The 16,674-nt window shown below is 33.1% G+C and overlaps 1 protein-coding gene across 1 annotated transcript in view; it reads left to right on the plus strand.

The window, feature by feature from the left end:
• The window catches only part of ADAMTS19 (ADAM metallopeptidase with thrombospondin type 1 motif, 19), a 238,790-nt gene that overhangs the window by 103,385 nt on the left and 118,731 nt on the right, over nt 1-16,674 (plus strand). The gene's annotated exons all lie outside the window — the stretch shown is intronic.

Consider the following 16,674-nt stretch of genomic DNA (forward strand, 5'->3'; position numbering starts at 1 on the left):
GTCAGAAAACAGAATAACAAGGATACTTTCTAACTCAGTGTGTAAGGTTAGAATTACCTTGATAGTAAAATCAAACTAAGGAGTATATAAACAAAAGAAAAAGAAAATAATAAACATTTCTCATGAACATAGTCACAAATACAGCAAATTGAATCCAGCAATGTATAAGAATAATAGAATAGAACCAAGTGGGGCTTATCTTAGAAAAGAAAGGCTGGCTCAATATTTGAAAATCAATCCATGGAATCAAACACTTTCTTCTGTATTATAAAAGTCTCAAATTAATAATCTGTTTCTACCTAAAGAACTTCAGAAAGAAGGATAAGCAAAATAAAATAACTCACATCAAGCAGAAGGAAGGAAACAGTAAAAATAGGAGCATAAATCGATGAAACAAAAGTGTAAAAACAACAGTGAAAATCAGTGGAAACATATATATTTGTATGAGTATACATACATATATATGAGCATATATACACATACACATATATAAACATATAGGATATGATATTTATAGTTATTATATATATTTAAAATCGTAACTTCAGAATGAAATATCTAGGTATAAATCTAACCAAGCATGTAAAGAATCTGTCTGCTAAAATCTGCAAAATGCTGATGAGAGCAATAAAAGAAGATCTAAATAAATGGAGAGACATACCCGTCTTCTCAAATTGACAAATAGATTTATTATAATTACAACACAAATTTAAGCACTTTTTTGTAGTTATAGACAAGATGATTCTAAAATTTATATGAAAGGCAAACAACTGAATAATCAAAACAATTTTGAATAGAAAAATAGTTTTGGAGAAATACTACTTGATTTAAAGACTATAAAATGCAGCTTCAGTGATGAAGACACTGTGGTGTTGGGAAGAGATACACAGATCAGTGGCCCAAAACAGGGAAAATAGAGATTCCAAAAATAGATCACACAAACATGGCCAGGTGATTTTCCACAAAGGTACGAAGGCTGTTCGATGAAGGAAGACTGATCTTTTCAATATATGGCATTAAAAAAATTGAATGACAGTATGCAAAAGAATGAGCATTATTCAAAAGTTAATACAAAATACATTATTGATCTAAATGTAAAATGTAAAACTATAAAACCTTGAAAGAAAACGTAAGAGAAAATCTTTGTGACCTTGGATTAGGAAAAGAGTTCTCAACATGTGACATCAGAAGCACGGTCCTTGAAAGGAACAAACGATAAATCAAATGTCATCAACATTAAAACAACAATAAAAAGTGCTTTGTTCTGTTACGGGATTAAAATACAAGTTACAGTCCAGGAGAAAAGGTTTATAAATCACATATCCAGATACCAGGACTTGTATATGGAATATATTCCAACTCAACATTAAAAATAGAACAACTCAATTTAAAGATGTGCAAAAGACTTGAGGAGACACTACTGCGAAAAAGATGTAGCGATGGCAATGAAAAATTGTCCAACATCATTTGCCATTGTGGATCTGAAAATTAAAAACACCATGATATATCACTATACACCTATCATGAGTGAAATTAAAATACTGACAATACCAAGTGCTGACTGAGATGTGGATCAACTTCAATTCTTGTACTTTGCTTCTGGGAATGCAAAACTTTACACCCTCTGGGAAAATAGTTTGGCAGTTTCTTATAAAGGTAAACATAAAAATAAACGTGCACTTACCATGAAAGTAGGAGGTTGACCTAGTAATTCCATTCTGTGTATTTACCTCAGAAAAATAAGAACTTATGTTCACCCAAAATCTATTCAGGAATGTTTATACCTTATCTATTCATAATTGCCAAGGTCTGTAAACAATCCAAATGTTTCATTCACCAATAGGTGAATGAATAAACGATCTGAGGTACATCCTTATGATGAAGTGCTATTCAGCAAGGAAAAGGAATGAATTAGTGATCCATCTAACTGCTTGGAAGAATCTCAAAGCATTGTGCCGAGTGAAGGAAGATAGTCTCAGAGGTTACATATGGACAATTACATTTATATGACATTCTCTAAAAGGTAAACCTACGATGATGAGCACATCAGCGATTGCTGTTGCTTAGTGGTGGGGAAGGCTGTAAGTGTATAGTGATAGCCCAAGGCGGTTTTGGGGAGTGATGGAAATGTTCTGTTCCCTGACTAACTGTGGTCAGTGCACACATCAGTAGAAGTGTTAAACTGCAAAGAATGGCGCCCTAGAAAGTAAATGTTACTGTATGTGAATTTGAAATTAAAATTAAAAACAAAACAAAAAGAAAGAAAGAAATGATATGATAGATTTGCTTTTAGCATATTCCACAAACTTTTCTGCAGGCTGTGTCCTTGCACAAGGGTATCTAGTCCAAAGGGCCTACAGGGGAGTAGGACTGAATTCTGGCCCAGACTTTATCTACCAGTCCCTTTTTCTAATCCTTCCATTCAGTTGAGAAGCCTTTTTTAAAAAATCCATCTCCCCAGTTTTGTGCCTCTTTTTAGTTCACATTAATGCATGCTTGTAACTGAGACCTTGCTTAGGACCGATATTTTTTGCAGATTTTAATGAGTTTCTGTGTTCAAATATATCATTTTAGAATTTCCGAGGGGAAGGCTATGTCTCTGTTGTCATTTACTCCCGTTATCCCTGTTCAAATTCAACCCATTTTCATAACCCTGATTAAATTCTTCTTTTAGACTTCCTAGGTTGTCTCTCACCCTACCATATATCTGTCTTCGTTATACCTTGCTTATAACCTGCATTTCATTCATTCCCTCTCTCCACTTAGACACTAACATCCCTGTAGTCAAGGATCTTGCTCAAGGCGTGTGTGTGTCTTCAGCACACAGCACAGAGACTTAAGCGTCCGGATCTATATATTTCTGAATAGAAATGAATTCCTGCTTAGAAAATAACCTCTTTCCTATGGTTGTAAGGCTGAACTTACCTTGTTTAATTTTTGATTGCTGTTGTATATCTTATTAGGCACTGGCCAGAACATAAATCAGACACTTTATATTTCTATTTTGGCAGGACATATTGCAGGATAAGACTTGGATACATAATTCTTAGGAATTATCATCAAAAGTAGTTCTTAAGATATTTCTCATCTCAAGATCCTTTTCTGCTAAAGAGATTTTAATTAGAGTGCTTTGTTTCTATTAAAAAATGTTTTAATGGTGCCATTAAATACTATATGAATATTAAATATGCTGAATAGATCCTTGGGAAATGAAAACCATCTTAATTTAGATAACTCTGAAGTCCTTGTATTTTTTAGAGTTGTTCGTATAAATATTGGGAAATGGCAGCTCTGTGTTCATCACATAGTCACATGGTGTTGTCAGTGAACAGTAATACTTGTTAAGCATCTCCTATGTACCAGGGGTTTTAAAAGACATCAGCTCTTTTAACCCTTCAAAAATTCACTGCAAAAAGAAATCATTTCATTTTACGAATAAAGAAAGACAAGTTTAATGTTTAGTGGTTACCATGTTTCAGACAGGCCAATATATGCTCAAAATATGTTATCTAAATTAATTAGCATTCCTAAGACAAATTATTATCCCAATGTTAGTATTGGAAAATTGAACCTCAGAGAAGATTATTAATATTTCTGTGGTCACAAAGTTAAAATTAAGGCTGTGACTCAAACCCTATAGTATTTGACACAGATCGTCAATTACTATTGTTTTGGTTCTTTTTAAAAAATAAGACAGCTTTCTTGAGGCATAATAGATAGACAAAAAACTACAACTGTTTCATGTATACAATTTGATAAATTTGGGCATATGCTTTAATTCTTAAAATTTTATTCTTTGCATTTTGCCTTCTTTCTACTTAATGCAGAAAAAGGGTAATGAAAAATCTGTTATTAAACTCTAATCAGAATTTTAGAGAAGATCAAATTATTTTTGAGAAAAATTTTTAAACAGCTTGTTTACTATCACTACAACTTCCTCAGTGTACAAGCCTAAAAACTGAGGTCTTAAAAATTCATCTGGAGCTGAAGTCACTTGTCTTAAGTAAATATTTATTTTATTTAACAAATGATATCAAAAATTATTTATATTAAACTTGATACTTTAAATATTAATAGTTAAGATTCAAGAACATCAGATATTTATAATTGTTTTGAAATTATATTCTTTAGATTTCTCTAGTTTATAGAATTATTCCTTTTTTTTACTTATATAAAAAACTGATCATACTGAGTAGGAAGCAAGTTATGAAGAGTAACAAAATGATTAAAAATTGGCATAGTATAAAAAGAATATTGTGTCAAACCGCCTTGAAATTTGAGTTGGTTTGTGGTTACAAATGTATGCTCTCAATGTTTTTGCTAGTATACTAAAAAAGCAATTTAGACACCTTTTTGGTAGCATGATCTTTTTGGTTTTAATTGTTCTTGTTTAATGCCTTCGGGATATGATTATGTCATAACATTATAAAAATGAATTAACCAAAATACCTGATTTGTATGCAATCAGAACATTTTTAAATCTTTCCAGCTGAATCCTTAAACTTTACAAAACTCTTTAACTGTGATTGATCTCACCCTTTTTAAAAGTCATAACAGTTTGTTTATCTCCAAGCATTTCTTTTGCTTGTGAGCACAGTCATACAGCAAGCTTACAAATTCTGAGTTATCTTTCTTTTCATTAACATTGCGATAAGAATACCAATTTTCAGCCGTTTTTGTGTGGACTGGCAGTCATGTTCCTGTTACTGACTTACGAGAGCTGGTTGTGTGATCTTCCACATATGGCTTTTTCACTGTGCCACAAGCATTTCGTTTACAGAGTTGCACTAAAATCTAGATTAAGAATTTCAGATGGTGTATTTTATTAATGACTTAGTAATGATATATTGAAACCACAATAATGCACATTGATTTAAACTCTCTTAAGGATTTGGGAGGTTTATCTTCTAAAACAATGTAATAATATGCCCTTATATTTTCTGAGAAGGAACGAGAAGCAAATGTGAAGTAGAGTAAGTCGAGAATGTAATAGCAGGGACACAAAACTAACCTGCAGACACAAATTTTCTTAATTATTCTTCCTTCTGTATAAAAACAATGCTTCTCATCTTAATGTGGCGAGCAGGTGGTTGGGTAGTTCTCAGAGGTGTGGCATATACAAAAGCTTAAAGGAAGTATAAAAATAACAACAGCAAAAACAAAACCCATTTTGGAATCTGTTCTTTACGATGACATCCTCCCCATCACTCAGAAGAGCAGAATTTAGAAATCAATCACCTCTGCTTATCCTACACACCACTCTCCCTCTAGCCTCCATAGCTTTTGCTATTTTTCCTAAACATTTACTTAAACCATCTTTCACCTCCTTCTTCCGCACGTATTAATATTTTGCATAGAAGCTTGACAGAGACGTAGAAGTGGATGACGTGTGCTGACTAGTCCAGGAGTCCACTGGCCTTGGATACCTCCATCACGCCTTAGGATAATGATATAAAATGAGTGATTCACTGTTTTATTGTCCTTTAGAAATGTATTAAAAATATATCACAAACACACATGGTTCTTTAATATGTGTATTCCCATCTGTGCTTAATTTCGTCTCTATATACATAGCAGGGGAAAAATTATACTAAATTACTGGGATGTTGGCACATCATTGTTTTGGAATGCAGCAAATCCCATTTTAAGGGTTAGCTCTACATTAACAACATCCAAATCTAAGTCTCTCATGGCGAGGCTCTATTTTCACATCTTTTATGTTTGTAGTGATTTTCTTCTGCTTGTTCTATCACCTATTAAGAGAAAGTGGAGAAAAGGGAACCCTAGTACCCTGCTGGTGGGAGTGTGGATTGGTACAGCAACTTTAGAAAATAATATGAAGGTTATAAACGAAATTAAAAATAGAACTACCATACAATTCAGCAATTCCTCTTTTGGATATATACCCAAAGGAGATAACATCACCACCATGTAAATAAATGCGAAATAAACACACACACACACACACCATTTATAATGAATAATATTCAGCCTTAATAAAAGAAGGAGATCCTGCCGTTTGCTACAACATGAAAGATATTATGCTAGGTGAAATAAGCCAGATCCAGAAAGAAAATATTGCACCATCTCACTTATCTGTAAAATTTTAAAAAAGTAAGAGTTCCAATACACAGAGAATGAAACAGTGGTTACCACAGGTGGGGCAGGGTTAGAGGAAATGGGGAATGCAGATCCAAGGATATACAAAAAGCAAAATACCGGATGTGTAGGGTGAGCAAGTGTTCAGATGTAATGTACAACATGAGGACTAAAGTTAATCAAATGGTATTAGGGGACTTGGTTAAATAAGCAGATTTTAGCTGCTCTTGTCACAAGGAAGCACTGTGTGGGAGGATGGATATGTTAATCTGGTTCACTATAATTTTAGTGTCTTTGTGTGTCCCAGGGAGTCATGCTGTAAACCTCAAATATACACAATCAAATTTGTTTTTTAAAAAAGAGTAGCATTTAAAAGTCTCTCATGATAATTGTGTGTCTGTTTCTCCTCTTAACTCTGTTCATTTTTACTTCATGCATTTTGAGGCTCTGATACGGACTAAATGCAGACACAGAGTTGCGAGGTTGGAGTTGCCCTTTTATCTTTGAAAAATATCACTCCTTATCTCTCCAGACACTTGTGCCTTAAATTCCATTTGTCTACTATATTTGTATATTTGTAATATTATGTAGTCACCTTTGCTCTATTTTGATTAATGGTTGCATATTGTATCTTTTTTGATTCTCTTACTTCTAACCTGTCTGTATCCTTATATTTAAAGTGTATCTTTTATAAGCAGAATAGAACTGGGTGTTTTTGCTAGTCTTAAAATCTTAATTTTGATTAAGAATGTTAATCCTTTTTATTTAATGAAATATTTGGTATGAAATACTATCGTCGTATTTGCTTTCTATTTAACTTTATTTCATTTCTCCCTTTACTCCTTTATTACTTTTTTAAAATATGAAAATTCAATATTTGTGAGCCATTTTTATCCATATAATTGTTAGTTGTATATTTTACTCTTCTTTCTGTTATTACCGTATATTATTACATTTATCCTTTTACAAGGCTCCTGGTATTGCTAGAACATTGGTACTTCATTTCTTTCCCTACCACATATTGTTGCGTGATTATAGTTCTCTATATTTTAAATTTTGGAATTTAAATTAATGTTTTGTGTATTCAATATTTGTTTATAGTATATAAAGTATATGCCCATATATTTACTTTTCCTAGTCTTCTTCTTTTCTTCTGCATTTACACGTTTCAGTTTGGGGTGATTTTTCCTTCTGCTTGAAGAAATTTGTATAACATTCTTCTAGTTCAGGCCTTTAGTTATTATATGTATGAAAACATTCTTTGGTTTTTTATATTTAAAAAGTTGTTTCAATTACTGTAGAATTAGAGGCTGGCATATTTTTCCTATCAAACTTTAAACGCATCATTCCATTATTTCCAGCTTTATTGTGTTTGTTGCAGTCAGCTGTCAGCTTTATTGTTACTACTTTTTTTTTATGTCAGCGTATTATGGGGTACAAATGTTTAGGTTACATATATTGCCTTTTCCCCACCTGAGTCAGAGCTTCGAGCGTGTCTATCCCCCAAAAGGTGCGCACCGCACCCATTAGGTGTGAATATACCCATCCTCCCTCCCCCCTCCCACGTGCCCAACGTCCAATGTATGTTATTACTATTTGTGCACTTAAATGTTGATCAGTTAATACCAACTTGATGGTGAGTACATGTGGTGCTTGTTTTTCTATTCTTGTTATACTTCACTTAGTAGAACGGGCTCCAGCTCTATCGAGGATAATATAAGAGGTGCTAGATCACCATTGTTTTTTATGGCTGAATAGTACTCCATGGTATACATATACCACATTTTATTAATCCACTCATGTAATTCATGAGCACTTGGGTTGTTTCCACATCTTTGCAATTGCGAATTGTGCTGCCGTAAACATTCGAGTGCAGATGTCTTTTTTATAGTATGTCTTTTTTTTCCTGAAAATAAAAAGAAAAGGAGAAAAAGTTCCCAAAGAGGAAACTTTACTAATACTTTGAAGTAAAGTTTGGGGTTTTTTTTTTTTTTTTGGACTCTGTTTTTGTTTGATTCTGCTTGTTGCTTGCTGAGCTTTTTTTTTTTTTTATTTTTAATAGATGACATTCTTTAGAGTAGTTTAAGGTTCACAGCAAAATGGAATGGAAGATACAGAGGTTTCTCTTACACCCTCTGCTCCCACGTATACGTAGCCTCCCCCGTTGTCTACATCCACCACTAGAGTGACACATTTGTTCTAACTGATGAACCTGTACTGATACGTTACTACTAGCCAGTCCACAGTTTAGATTAGGATTCACTCTTGGTATCACACATTCTTTGCGTAGGGATAAATGCATACTGACATGTATCCGCCATTATAGTGTCGTATAGAGTGATTTTACTGCCTTGCAAATTCTCTGTGTTCTCCCTATTTATCCCTTCCTCCTCTACTAGTCCCTGGCAACCACTTATCTTTTTAATGTTGCCTTTTCCAGAGTGTCATAAAGTTGAAATCATATAAAAAAAATGTAGCCTTTTCAGATTAGCTTCTATCACTTAGTAATGTGTGTTTAATTTTCCTCAATGTCTTTTCATGGCTAGAAGATACCTCATTTTGTTTCAGCATTGAATAATATTCCACTGGATGTACCCATTTATTTATCCATTCACCTTTTCCAAGGTTTGGCAATTACACATAAAGATGCTATAGACATCCACGTGCAGGTTTTTGTGAGGTCAGAAATTTTCAATTTCAGCTGCTTTGAGTAAATACCAAGGAGTGTGATTGCTATATCATACGGTATAAGTATGGTTAGTTTTGTAAGAAATTGCCAAACTGTCTTCCAAATTGGATGTAACATTTTGTGTTCCCATCAGCAATGAATAGGATTCCTGTTGCTCCAAATTCTCATCAGCATTTGATGTTATCAGCGTTTTGGATTTTGGCCTTGCTGAGCTTTATTTGTTTTGTGTTCATGTCTTAAAACTTTTCTGAAATACATTTAAGTATTAACTTTCAAATTAATTTCATGTCTTGTTTGTTTCCTCTCATTCCAGGATTGAAATTGTAATTGTAACACCTGTGATTGTGTCCCACATGTATATTATGTTCCTTTTTTAATCATTTCAATCATTTTTTTCCTTTTGCTTGAATTTGGGTATGTTAAATTAACTAATCTATTCAGTAAACGAATTCTCTCTCCTTCTGTGTCCAATCTACAGTTAAATCATACATTGAGATCTTAGTTTCAAAATTGTGTTTTTCAGATCAATAACATCCTTTGATTCTTTTCATAGATTCCAATTTTCTGATAGTTTCTCCAGCTTGTCATCAATTTTGTCTTTTTCTCTATTTTCTTTAACATATTAATCTCAGTTACTTTAAAATTCTGTCTACTAACTGCAATATTTGGTTACTTCTTGGTGACAGTTTGTTGTTACTGTTTCATCAAATAGACGTCTTAGCATGCGTAGTATTTTTCAATAAATGATCATTTATTTCTTTTTTTTTTTTTTGAGACAGAGTCTCACTGTGTTGCCCAGACTAGAGTGCCGTGGCGTCATCCTAGCTCACAGCAACCTCAAACTCCTGGGCTGAAGTGATCCTTCTGCCTCAGCCTCCCGAGTAGATGGGACTACAGGCATGCGCCACCATGCCTGGCTAAATTTATTTCTTAATGTCTAGAACAGTAGAGGTCCAGATGATATTATCATATAGCAGAAATGATTTAATTTTTTTTCTTCTAGATGGATAGTGTCGGAAGTCATTATTTTAATCCAGTCTGGGACTGTGCTTTGTCGCAAGTCCACATGGAAATTCTCCTCTGCTATTCAGATGCTCTGCATCTGCTATTCAGATGTTTTGGGTTTAGTTATTTAAAATATCACTCCGTGTAGTTTTGGAATATGACAGTTGTCTTGAGGGGAAACTCTCTATGACCTCTCAGGTTGCCAATTTTGTTACTCTAGCTTGTGTGCCTACCAAAGTCTCTAGCCTTATATGCACAGCAAAATCCAGTCCTGGGGTGACCCCCAAATATTTTTCTCTTTTCTTCTGCAATTATCCTCTTCCTGGATCAAGTACAGCTAGTTTTTGCTGAAAATCAGCAAATACCACCAGGGAAAATTTTCCTGTAGATATTAAGCTCAACTTTTGAGAATTTCTCCCATTTTTAAGGATTTTAAAACTTCCTTTTTGTAGCTCATAGTAGTCCCTTTTGTTTCTGTAGTTCTCTGATGCCTTTACAGATAAATTTTCAATTTCATCCAGCCTTCCTAGTTCTCTACAGGAATATTAGACTGCTGTGAACTGTGCTACACTGTGTGCCAGTGGCTTTGTTATGTAATGAATGAATGGATGCATTTGGCTCTAAGTATTTATGATTTCCCTTGTAATTTCTCTTCTTTGACCCATGAGTTATTTAGAAATTTGTTTGACACTATCCATTAAATAGGAAAGAGAAAGGAATTGGAGAGGTAACTAATTTTTTGTTGATTTCTAATTTTACACAGTATCGTTAGAGAATATTGCCTTTATGACATTATTCTTCGGATATGTGATAAGTGTTGTTTTGTGGCATTGGCAACTTTAGAAAAAGTTTGATGCAGATTTGAACATGATATATCTTATACTTGTTAGGTATAATGTGTGTGTGTCTATGGGAATTAAATCAAAGGTTTTAGAAGAACTATTTGGATTCTGTATATCTGTATATCTTTATTTAGTTTCATCTATTGAATCTATCAATTATTGAAAGAACAGTTATTTACACTAGTTTAGTATAGTCTATTTGAATTTTATCAGTAAGTTGAGATGAAATTATGATATATACATATATTAAGTATTTCAAATACAAATGCTCATATTTGGTAATTATTTCATTTATGCATGATAATTTTTCCTCAAGGTACATTTTGTAAAACATTGTAACATCAGCTCAATATTATTTGGGGGGTTACTTTATTTGTGATTCATTTTTTTGTATTAATATAGTTATTATTATGCTTTACATATGTTCTTTATAGCCTGGTATAGAGGAATTGTGTACAATTCCATCCAAGATTTTTTTTAAAAGTATAATCTATTTATTTTAATATATTTTGCTGTATTTTCTGCTTTCATTTTACCAAATTATTTTCTCTTTATTCCCTCTGTTTTAGTTCTATAGCAAAAATTTGGTATTTCTTATTTTCTTTTACCCCACTATTATTTTACTAGTTGTTAATTATAGCACTATATTTTAATGGTTACTCACTTTAAAAAAAATACATACCCTTAAATTAACTCAGTCTAAAATTAGTTATCATTTCTATTCTGAGTCCAAATAATAAAAGAGTTCTCTGGATCTTTTCATTTCTTACTAATTTTACATCATCCATAACATTATAATTATATATATTATATATTCATATATTTATTTGAACAATTTCTATCACATATTATCAGTAAAAGTTCTTATTCTCAACAAATAGTTTATTACACTAATATTTTGATATGAATAATATGAAATCATGAAGAAATGGTTTCTCTCTCTAATTTACAAAGAGATGGATTTGGGTTGTGGTGGCCCAGTGAATGTGCATTTCAAACTCTTTAAGAAATGTCTTTATTTAATCATCATTTTTTTCTCTAATTTTTATACTGTGGCCTCTTTCTCACACTAGACCATTTTGTTAATTGGTTTGTAATTTTTATTTGTGAACTCATCTTCAGTGGAACTTTTTCCCCTCTGGGAATTTCATGCTTGCTACAATGATGAAGTGTACCATCATAGTTATATTTCATTTGTTTTTACTGGACTGGCAAAGATTTTCACAGCATATGATCAATTTTTACATTACATCTATGACTTAATATTCCTTATGCTACACATTTATGCTCATGGTAGCTTGGGGTTTTGGTTTTTTAATGGAGTCTTTTCTAGCAACAGATTTTTTTTTTTTAATGTTTGTGTTTTCATCCAAGCCTCCTTGCTGATTTCCTGCACTGGCAGATTTCTAAAGTTACTTTCATATATGCTTGAAGGTAGTTAACATCAGCATTTCGAGGCTTTCTGATTTCTGCATGAATATCGATTCCCTAGTTACCAGCGTCTATACTTGCAGACATTTGGAAACCCCACTCCTATTTAATAAGACCTGTTTCTTATCTGATATCCAGTCTGTGGCAGTATATCAACTCGTGATCTTATCTCTTCAGGTTTGAATTTTTTAAAAAGTTTATTCTTGTACTTAAGAATTTTCTTCAAGCTTAGATATACATTGAAAAATTTTTAAATCACCTATTATTTGGCATCTCCATGTGTTTTTAAAAGAGGAGAACTCAGCCTATGTGTTCTATGATTTCAGAACACATAAACAACATTTTAATGTGTGAACAAAAGTTCTCTGAAAAGGAATTTCGAGGAAAGAGACCTTATACCAGTGAACAGTTTGCAAACTGGGGAGAAGCAGCCTTCAATTTAAAATGCAGGTACATTCCAGAGAACAAAGTGAAGGTTCTTGTTTTATAGCAAAAGTTCCTGCCCAGGTTTCCAATCAGATCCATTTATGCAAATGAAGGATTGACGCTTGCTGAGTTCTGACTGGTCAATACAGCAGAGCCTTGATTGATTGATATAGCTGAGCTCTGATTGGCCATGGTAGTTGATTTTTGATTGGTTGGTTCAGATGGTCTCTGATTGGTTGGTTCACGTGAACTCTGGAGTCCCAAAGTTAAGACAGGTGTGACTTTCAGGGCATTCAGAGTACAGGTGTGACCTCTAGTCAACAAATGGCTGCTTGGCCTGGTTAGCAACTTGGGATTCATCTTGAAAGATTGGCTCTTTTATGTTCACATTTGTTCACAAATGTTTATAATAATATTCTATCTTATTTGAACACAGAAATTTATTTTACTTTTTATTATACTAACTTTTGTTAGGAGTAATTTTTTTCATAGTATTCATAGAAACTGCACTGTTAAGAATATTGTAGATTAAACCTTTAAGAAAATCTGGAAGCCTATATTTTAAAACCTACATTTATAATTATACTGATACCAAACTTATAACTTGTTTAACAGTGCTTTTAGATTCCTAGATCATCATCTTGTCTTTTAATGAAATAGGCAGATAATTAGCCAACTAGTAGGGCAAGTTATTATTTTTAAAAATATGTTCAAAGCCCAATTTGAATATAATCATGTAAATTGAATTCATATTATCTGAGCACCATCCTTGTATTATTATAATTTTTTTCTCATTAGTGGATGAAATGCATTTTGATTCTTCAAAATTACATTTTTACTTAAGGCTATATATTGAATCACATTTTATATTAGTCTTTGCTTCAGGGAATTTCATTTATGCAATTCCTTTAACACACCGCTTACTGGGAAAATGCTAAATACGGTGTTGAGGCAGAAACGTGCTGCGTGGCTGGCACATTTAAAGAACATGAGCAACCGCCTCTATGAGAAACATCCACTCTCATAAGCATCTCTTTACACTTTCCCCTGCTCTGTCCTTTGCTCAGGACCTCCCCTCCAACTTCCATTGTCTTTCCCTGGCTAAACCTCTTCACTCAGTGATATCACACTAAGTTGTTTCCATCTCTAAAAGCCTTTCCTGCTTTGATTTTTATCTATCTGAAGTCTCTTATTTATTCTGCTGTAATATTCTGTGTACATCTTTATGTCTTAGTGATCACATTTTAAATGAGCATTTGTATGGCTCACACTCTCAAAGATACGTTCAAGGTCTTTGTGCCTTTGCTGCTTGTCATGTATTACCTTTTCTTGTTCCATTAGGCCTCAGGTAGTAATAGGACTCATAGGTAATAACTTACGTCATAGGGTAAGTGATAGTGTAAATAACTTACCTAGGCCTGTAAGTAACAGGAGAGGCAGGATTTTGGTCTAAGATAGTCTAGCTAGTGGTTATAAGCAACAGTTCTACAGCCAGAAGCCTTACTTTTGTTAGCATGTATCCATCTGATCACATAAAAACTATGATTTCCTCAATTAGTCCATTATTAGAAAATACATCCTGTAGGGTTTTCGGAGTCTCTGATTACTTTGATGAGGTGTATCATATTACATTCTAGAATAGTGTGTTCTGGGAAATCCTGTTGACTCCTGGTGACTGACTTGATTCATTTTTAGGTGAGAAATTAGGAGGTTGCTTTTGTTTGCTTTGTATTTCCAGAATTTTTTATATTAAAAGAGTGCTTCTAAAAAGGACTGTATTACAGCTATGTTTAAATAACAGCTGTGTTAAATCCTTTACCCTCCTAACCCCATCCCTTATAATAATAAGAAACATGTGGGTTCTTGAAAGAACCTGAAAAACATACAGGCTTTTAAACAGAGTAATGCAAGTCCTTTAAATTAGTTATGATTGCAATCATTCCCTGTAACCTTTAAATCAAAGAAAAATTCCTTGGTGTGTCAAATGTAAGAACAATGAAATTCCAATTTATCAAAATCTTAGTTGAAGATTCTGACTTTACACTTAAGTAAAAGAAAGAATAGAAATAGAGCATCATTTTTTTTTTTTTGGTCATTTTTTGCTTGTGGTCTGGATGTCACTCAACTGAATACTACATTAGTGCTACTCCAAACTTACGCTCTCTATCCTCAGCGGAAGCAACACGTTTTCTGACACATTGACATTACATATTGCCCTAGTACTTACTCAGCTCTTTCACATCTCTCTCATTGGCTATTCCAATCTTTGGATTCTTTTCCAGAAAACACTGTTCAACTCCCATCCACCTTTGACTCATGTATCAGATGATGTTGCTTCCTTTTTCACTCAAGACAGGAAAATATCAGAAAGTAATTTCCTTCAGTTAATAAGCTATAGCTGTGAAAATCCTACCATAAACACCATATGCAGCGGTGAAACTGTCAACATTCCTATTGAAGTCAGAAGGAAAAATAATCAGCTCATTACTACCCATATATTTCAATAGCATGTTGGAAATCCTAGCCAATTCAGTAAGACTGGGAATATATAGAGGAGATAGGAATTGGAAGCAAATGGCAATAATATTTTTATGTGGGAATAATGACATTTGAGTAGGTACAGGAGAAGAAATGTAAAGCTCATTAAAGTGACTAAATTTACTACCTACTGGTCCATGTGGCAAACAGGTATGTGACATGATGATAACCCATGTCAGCTGAGTTTTAAATCTGAGCAGCTTGGTGAGACTATTTTAGTTGTGGTGAAAAAAAGTAATGAGCTATATGAGAATCCCAAGGGAAATTTTGCACTGAAAAATGATCACCAACATGGTAATTATAGTGAGCTCAAATTTAGCATTTTGGGGGAACATTTAATCTCAAATTATTATTGTTTTTTATTTTCAAATGCTCAAAGAAGTGTTTTTTTTTAGTGTGTTAATACCCTATGAAGAGGAGATACTTTTTTTCCATCCTCCCTCTTTTCTTCAGTCCTTCTTTCTTTCCTTTTGAGTATGACACAAGATCAATTATCCCTGAATCTGTTTTCCACTTTTTGTTGTATTAATAAATACATGATTTAGCTTTCCTAAAATCCACATTATCTTTTAATTTTAGATTAAAAAATTTTATCTCGTTTGTTGTTTAATAGAACTAGATAAAGTAGTACAGTTTTCTCCTTCTCCCCTCCTCTTCTTCTTCCTTCCTCAACCCTGTCTGTTCATTTCTCTGTCCTACTTTGTCTTGATTTAACCCTGGAATAATTTTAGTTGCCTTTAATAAGCCAAATGAAGTAGTTGGGCTTATCATCTCTCAATGCATCAATCTGTCTATCCATCCATCCACCCATCCACGCATTAAGAAGTCATTTCACCTATATGTAAATGTGAAGTTTCTATAAATCTATTTTAATTTGTAAATATATAGAAAAAATTACATCTGTATGTGTATTTCATCTTTTGGCTGTTTCTTCTTCTATTTCTAAAATTCACATTTATGCTACATTTTGTTTAAAGGTTGTATCTCTATTTTCCTGATAGGCCTGTGGAGACCAGGCCTTGACATTTTACATGAAGATTTAAATGAATTGTTGACCATTTCAGATATATTTTCAACTAATCTCTATTTTCAACCCTCCTGCAATGCCTTTCCCTAGACCTCATGTGCCTCGGTCTTGAGCCTCTCTGGAGTTCCACCATGCTCATAAATTCTTTTCTCATCAGAATTCCTTTTCCTGTCACTTAGGGTGTGACTTTACTAAATCAGTTCATATTCCTCCATGAATCTTCTAACTTTCTAAAACATAGACAAGGTGATTTATTCTTTTATTTAAATTTCATTTCTGGCCACTAGTTTTTGTTTCTGGATAGAGAAAAAAAAGTCACAAGCAATCAGCTAACAATCTTTAATTAGGGAAAGCTCTGCATTAAATTGTTTTCAGAAACAAAATAAACATCTGGCAGATGGATTCAAAGGTGAAATCAAATCCCCATTTCATCATTTTTAGTAGTTATGTAATCTTTGGCAAAGCATTTTACCTATCTATGCCTAACTTACTTCATCTATAAAAAGAGCTTAAAATATTATAATAAGTTTTGTTATTTGAAAATAACATTAAAACATGTGCTTGGAATATTATAATTCATTTTGATAAATGATCTTTTTCAAGTATATATCTTAATT

This window comes from Propithecus coquereli, unplaced genomic scaffold (genome assembly GCF_000956105.1).
Source record: "Propithecus coquereli isolate 6110/MARCELLA unplaced genomic scaffold, Pcoq_1.0 Scaffold224, whole genome shotgun sequence".
NCBI lineage: Eukaryota > Metazoa > Chordata > Mammalia > Primates > Indriidae > Propithecus > Propithecus coquereli.